General features: G+C 43.2%; 2 pseudogenes; one reads left to right on the forward strand and one right to left on the reverse strand.

Moving 5' to 3' along the window:
• Window positions 1-1,971: 1,971 nt before the first annotated feature.
• LOC105074583 (ubiquitin-associated and SH3 domain-containing protein B pseudogene) lies at window positions 1,972-3,555 on the forward strand (annotated as a pseudogene).
• A 139-nt stretch (window positions 3,556-3,694) lies between these two features.
• Window positions 3,695-4,334, reverse strand: LOC105074587 (regulating synaptic membrane exocytosis protein 3 pseudogene; annotated as a pseudogene).
• Window positions 4,335-7,591: the final 3,257 nt, after the last annotated feature.

Below are 7,591 nucleotides of genomic sequence, written 5' to 3' on the forward strand. Positions count from 1 at the left end.
AAACAGAAACAATACAATTCTTATCAGAGAATTTGCAGACCAGGTAGAGAAACACATAAATCAAATAATTTTGTAGACACATATGGAATTTTAAAATGTAAGTATGACTATAGATAAACAGTGAGAAATGTTACGAGTGCTCTTGGGGAGGAAAGAAAAGGATCAAGTCAGGAAGTGATGAAAGACTTTCCTGAGAAAGTAAAGCTTGAATGGAGATCTAAAGGAAAGTGGGGATTAACTCAAGGAAGAAAAGAGGGAAGAATGTTCGAGGCAGAGAAAAAAACATGTAAAAAGTCCCTTTGATAGCAGTGAAAATTATGATGCAAGTCTGTAATTTCTGGATTAAAAAATGTCAAATAAAATATAGCACAAAATAAAGCTACAGCTTACATAGAAAAATGCACGCAGGGCCCAGTCGGCCCTTTTTCAAAGCTTTGTCTTAATCCAAGGATCATTGGAAAGGCGTTAGAAGGATTTTAAGCATGTGTTTTCCCTTTTGAAAAGATGATTTTGGCTGTAGTCTGTAGAATGAATTAAGACTTCCATTTATGGCAACATGATAAACTAGGTATTGTAAATATCCTTCAACATATGTATGGAAGTAAAACATAGCAGAACTTACAGAAACAAATATAAACCTTAGGTTTTAAAAAATGAAGGGAATTGAAAAATCATTGTGGCAAAAGAAACTTACATAGGTGATGTGGCTCCCTAGAGAGATTTGTTGTTCTCTGTAACTTACAGGTTGGATTTTAATGACCTGTTGAGAGAGAGAGAGAGTGAGAGAGAGAGAGAAGATAAAGCCTCATGTCTTTGCAAGGGGAGGATTTGACAATGATACTTCATAGAAAGAAAAGACACTGGAGAGACAACGTCATATTAAAAGAGGAGTCAGAGTTTAAAAAAATCAGCCTATTATCAGAGGAGAAGATTAGACAATTCTTCTACAGGTGGGTCCTGGGAGGATATAAACATTACAGCTGTCAGAATTCATAACTGGAGGTCCTACCTACTGTGAGCTGAATGTTCTATTTCATACTATCTGAATGAACCAGGACACTTTAAACATGGAAGTGAACTTAAATTAGTCACTTATTCGTAGCACTGTATACAAACGGAAGGAAACAACTACAAATTCTTTCTGTAGATTCCTACCTCATCACAGCCTTCACAGTACTTTCACAGGAAAACAGTGCTCTGCTAAGCGTTAAGTACAAAACCCCAAATTAAAAAACACATAAGAAAATGAATCACCTCTATTATAAGTAAGAAAAAAATTAAAATTCAGAATTAGAATTCTCAAGTGCCTTTAGTGGTACATACACACAGAAAATTTAAATAATTATATTTAATTTTTCAAGTAACAGTCCATTTAACGTATGAGTAAGACACAAAGCATACTATCGTTCAAAACATTAACATTTTTTAAAAGTTAAAATGTTCTATCATTACAAAAAACAAAATATTAAAATGCTAATAAGTATTCAATATTTAAAAGATAGAAAAAATCATCAGGCAAATGTTATCAAAAAGAAAGCTGGTATACAAACATAGTAATTCGGATTTTTAAAAAAATAACTATGAGAGACAACTTATATTCATCTCATATTAAAGCTTCAAAATATATAATCATAATATAACAGAATTCCAAAAGGAAGTTGATAAATCTTGTATGATATGTGGAGATTTTAACATAACTCTCAGAGTTATTAATAGATGATGTATACAAATAATTATCCTGGAAACAAAATATTTGAAGAACATAAGTAAAAAAAATAAATAACCGAAGGATATATTTAATCCTTGAAATCAGTAACTTGAGAAAATACATGTGTTTTAAGTACATATAGAATATTTGATTAAATGGACCATCTGCCAGGCCAGCAGGAGCCACAGCAGCCATGCTGCAGGTTGGAGCAGCCCCACTGTCTGAGCGAGGGGAAGTCAGGCCCTGGTGATGAGCTGGGGACCCAGGAGTCCTTCTCTACAGCTTTGGTTTGAGATCCGATTCCTCAAGGCCCTGAAGGAGGTGCAGAGTCCCCATCGCTGAGTGGATGGACGGTTTGATAACAAGAGCTTTGCCTCCTTGCTTCGGGCCCTGACCAGAGTTACAGAGGACAAAAAGCCTTGGCATCCACAGGAGGAAGAGGTGTTCAGGCGGCATGTGACTGGTTGGTTGTTCTCCCACGTCCGCGACCCCTTCCTGGATGACCCCCTGCTCTGGGAGTACATCCTCTACCTCTGCCCCACTGGCCCCTTAGCGCGCAGAAGCTTTCCTACTTTTGGCAGCAGTCAAAGCAGATCTGTGGCAAGAACAAGGCGCACAACATCTTCCCCCACATCACCCTCTGCCAGTTCTTCATGTGTGAGGACAGCAAGGTGGACGCCCTGGGGGAGGCCCTGCAGATGACTGTCAGTCTCTGGAAGTGTAAGTTCTCTGCCCTGCTGCCCCTGGAGCTCTACACCTCCTCCAACTTCATTGGCCTCTTCGTGAAGGAAGACAGCACAGAGGTCCTAAAGAAGTTTGCCACAGACTTTGCTGCAGAGGCTGCCTCCAAAACTGAAGTGCACGTGGAACCTCACAAGAAACAGCTGCATGTGACCCTGGCTTACCACTTCCAAGCCAGCCACCTGCCCACCCTAGAGAAACCAGCCAAGAACATTGATGTCAAACTCGGGTGCGACTGGGTGGCTACCATATTCTCTCGGGATATCCGACTTGCTAACCACGAGACTTGCAGGTGATCTATCCCTACACCCTGCAGAACGACGATGAGCTGGAGCTGGTCCCCTGGGACTTCATCTTCATGTCTCCCATGGAGCAGACCAGCACCAGCGAGGGCTGGGTCTATGGCACATCCTTAACCACCGGCTGCTCTGGGCTCCTGACCAAAAACTACATCACCAAGGCTGACGAGCGCAGCACCTGGATATTCCACAGTTCTTACTCCATCTTAAATGCATCATCTTCCAACGCACTCTCATTTGGGGATGGCCTGTTGGAGAGGTGGCAGAACGAGGACCAGGGCCTGGGGGACACCACTCCCCTGACGCTCATCTGCCAGCCCACCCAGCCTGCAGGTCAGCAGCCAGCATGGTCCTCAAAAGAGATGCCTGTTGATGTGTCGGCACGGTGAGAGGATGGATGCTGTGTTTGGGAAGTACTGGCTATCCCAGGGCTTCAATGCCAAAGGCCGCTACATACGCACCAACCTGAACATGCCGCACAGTTTACCTCCGCGGAGTGGCGGTTTCCGAGATTATGAGAAAGATGCTCCAATCACCGTGTTTGGATGTATGCAAGAGAGATTAGTGGGCGAAGCCTTGTTAGAGAGCAACACGGTCATCGGCCATGTCTACTGCTCCCCGTCCCTGCGCTGCGTTCAGACTGTGTACAACATCTTGAAAAGTTTACAAGAAAATCACTTGAAGATCCATGTGGAGCCTGGCTTGGTTGAGTGGACAAAATGGGTCACTGGGAACACATTACCTGCCTGGATACCTCCTTCAGAGTTAGCTGCAGCCAACCTGAGCGTTGATACAACCTACAGGTAACCCTCTGACAACGCTGTTTCTTGAGGCCAGTGTGCAAGGCCTCTTCGCCACCAGGCAGGCCCGTTCAGGAGATGAAGGACCACACGTAGCCCACTGGCAGGTGTCCATATTGCTAGAAGTCAAGCTATGATTTAGAAGACTAGAGAGAGCCAGCATTCCCATGTATCACCTGCAACACCTTGCCCTGGGGCCCCTCATCAAAGAGCAGAGCCTGCTGGTACAGGGGGTCACAGGTCTTCTTGGTCACCTTTGTCTTCTTCTTGGCCAGGGAGACCCTGCTCTCGAGCAGGTAAACCTTGATATAGGTGGCTGGGAGGGATGTGGAGCCTGGTTTGGGGGGTCAGGCCCCGAGCCTCAACTTCCACCTCTAGCTGGCCGCTCCGGTCCATGATGGCAATGTGCATGTCCCCCATTGGTGGCGCTGCCAGCATCTGTCGCCCCACAATCTGGGCTGGTCCCAGCCCATCCAGGAAATCGCTGAACTGGCTTTCAGCCCTGAGCCCAGTGGTGGGGAAGATGAACCTGCCATCGGAGCTATTGCTGTTGGTGCTCCCGTCCGTGGACTCCGGGCTGCCCTGGCAAGGGACCCGACTCCGCATCTCCACGGCCACACCCATCTCTGTGCTCCGCTGGATGTTGCTGCGCAGCTTCTTGGCAGTGGTGGTCCCGGTCCCGCCCCCAGCCTCCTGGGATCCGCAGATTTCGCCGCTGATGCTGGAGCTCCGCACCACGTTCCTGGAGGCCCCAGCGGAGGCTGGACCTGGCTCCCAGTTAAACATGGCCCACGAGGCGGCAGGCCTTCAGGAAACCCAAACTGATGAATCTGAGCGTGGTGTTCCCATCACAGGGGGCTGTACCCCTCCCGACAACACACCCTTAGGGCATTTACACAAGCCCTTCTGTTAACTTCTGCTGAGACACCAGTTTTCAAGAAGGAAGGAGGTGAAGACAATCAGGGTAGCTTCCAGGAGGAGGTGATGTGATAAGAGTCCGGAGGTGGGGCTGGGGTCCAGACAGGGAGGGGTCTCCGCTGGCCAAGGGGGCTCCACAAGGCGGGGCAGGTACTGCCCCGGACCCCGCCCCGCGGACCCGGTGTTAGGCTGGGCCCGTCCCAGTCGTGAGGCATATTCCGAGAGGCAGGGGCGCCGGGCGGGGAGGGGCGGCGAGAGAGGCTCACGGGGGCGTCTCCCGCCACCGGGCCGGGCAGCTCTGCTCCGCCCGCCTGCGCTCCTGGCTCCGCAGCCGCCACGGTTCTCAGCCTTCGCCGGGTAAACCAATTCTCAAAAATATTAAAAGAATTAGTAGTAGTCAGGGCTTACTTGCTGAATAAAACAAATTTATTAATAACTAAACATGTCCTAAATATTGATAAGCTTGAAAATAAAAATTAACTTTTAAAAGCATACGGTTCAATGAAGAAATAAAAAAGTGAAACAAAATAATGAAATGTTCCATATCAGCTGTTCTTAATTTAGGTTTTTCACTTTTCAGCTGTAACAAACCTACTAAAATCAAATGGTTAAACTGCATGAAAGCATATATATATATTTGTGTGTGTATACATATATGCACATTTAAAAACTTTAGAAATTAACCAAAGCAGGCAAGGATGGCTAAGAGATCAGATTATAGCTCCCTTCCTCCACCTGTACTCTACTCATAATGTAGAAGTTTCACTCAAGCCCTGAAGGTGGAGAATACTGGGCCTTGATAACCCTGGCCTGAGTTTATGCAAAGCTGAGAAGTCCCATGCCGTGATCTATGACCCATGAAAACCAGAGGCTACTACCCTGCCCAGGAACAAAGTCATTTTGAGAGAACTGAATCACGGTTTCCATCCCACTCCAGAGAAGTGGTTCAGATATCTTATCCAGGGGGAGAAGCAGGCCATAAGAAGAGAGAGGTCTGAAGCTCTCTCCAAGGCAACAAACTTACTTGGAACAGCCAGCGTGTGAAAAAGTTCAAACTTAAGGACACTGTTGAAAACAGTGGCAATTTTGATCATAAGCAATGAAAAGAAGGCTGGAAACTCCACAAGATAGTTTCATTTATAGATCATTTATAAGTCAGCAGAAGTCATTGTGGGATTTAAAAATGTTTGTAGTTTAACTATGTCATGTAATAATCAAGGTAACTGAGTAAAATTTTTGCTCTACCAAGCATTCAACAAAATATAAAAGGTTGGGCAAGCCTTTAAAAGTGTTTTATTACAATATGTCTGAATTTTAAAGTCCCTGAATAGTTTTTGCTTTAACAAAAACATCTTTCCCAGCACTAAGCTTAATGCTGAAAATTGCACCTCTAGGGATTATTTTCTTTTGGTAGAGCTCTTGAAATTTTCTTTTAAAAGATAGTTTTCTTGTAAAATGCAGAGACCCAGGGGTAGAACAAACCTAAATGTGGTGATTGTTTATACACACAATTATCACAATGGGAAATACCCAAGATCAAGATCATAGAGGAATGGCTCTGTGAGAAAGAACTGAGAACACAGAGGCCACAAGGAAAAAACATAACAATACAAAACAAACAAACAAAAAAAGGGTACAGATTTAGAACAAAGGAACAGATGAAGAACACATTTTGTTTTTTCTCTCTCTCTCTTTTTGTTATTTACAACTTTTCTGAATAGGGAATATGCTTTGACAATTTGACTGTGGGATCAACACATGTGGCTAGAGACATTTATCATTGCCAGCTTAAATACATGAACTGACTCCAGCAGCATGCGAAATACTTTTTAAAAGTATTTAGTAGTGTAAAAATGTTGGGTAAAGAGCTTTTTGGGAAATCTGTTTCAAGTGATGTATACACATTGAGCAAATTACCCGTGAATCAATACAAAAATGTATGAACCATTGTGTTGCTTTAAAAACAAGAAGGAGAAAAGTAAGGAGTTCAGAGTCTATTATGTAGGTCAGATACCTAGTAATAATTGGTTTCAAAGGGGTTTATGCTTAAAAATAGAAGCATCCTATATAGAAAAGACAGATATTTGCTCTATTTACATGTAAACTGGGACAATTTCCTTTAATGTAGATATGAGAACTGGAGTAAGAAAGGAAAGCCACTTAGGAGAAGAGATTCCCCAAGTCTTCTTTTTCTTTTTATTTTGTTCTTTTTATTTTGTTTAACCTGACAAGAAGAGGAAGAGAAGAACAATTCCAGAGCCACAGTTAAGCAATAAAACAGCCAAGAAGGAAGACTTTGGAGAGAGAGAGTGTCCCTCAGTAATACTTTTCAGTCTTTTAAAATGTATCTCAGAGTGAATATCTTTAGTCACTGAAGTTTGACTCCTGAGAAATAAACATGAGAAATCTCAGCTCCTTTCACTTCCAAATAAGAACCACCACCTGTTGATGAATCAAATAAACATTAATTATACATACGTAACTAAAACACTTTCACTGCAAAAAATGCTGAATATTTCTGTCAAAAGTCGGTGAGCATTGCTGACTATGATTTAATTAAATGCCAGTTTTGAAGTATTTCCACTTGCAAAAAAGGTTATATGTAGAAAAGTTTATATTTTTACACACACACACACACACACACACACACACACACGTGTAATACTCATGTATAACACTTTCTGCTTACCTAGGATTCTCTAAGAAATATACTGGCTGGAAATCCTTTCTGCAATGATTTTGTGGCAGATTAACTCTCCTTTTAAGTCCCAATAATAATATTAATGTATGATCCTTAAGAACAAGTCTTTTGGGTGGGGGATGTAACCTGCTTGGGTGTGCTTTAGAGGGAGGAAACTAGACTTAGATTAAAAACTTTTACTTGAGGCCATAGTGAGAACTCACAAAGCAGGCAGTGCTTCAGGAACCAGACTTAAGTGCAGACAGACATGGGTACAAGCAAACATTAAAGCCAGTAGTCTTGGGGTGTAGCTCAATGGTAGAGTGTGTGCTTAGCATGCACAAGATCCTGGGTTCAATTCCCAGTACTTCCATTAATAAACAAATGAACAAACACATAAATCTAATTACCCCTCCCAAAAAAACAAATGAACAAAAAAAGTGAA

Source organism: Camelus bactrianus, chromosome 35 (assembly GCF_048773025.1).
Source record: "Camelus bactrianus isolate YW-2024 breed Bactrian camel chromosome 35, ASM4877302v1, whole genome shotgun sequence".
Lineage (NCBI taxonomy): Eukaryota > Metazoa > Chordata > Mammalia > Artiodactyla > Camelidae > Camelus > Camelus bactrianus.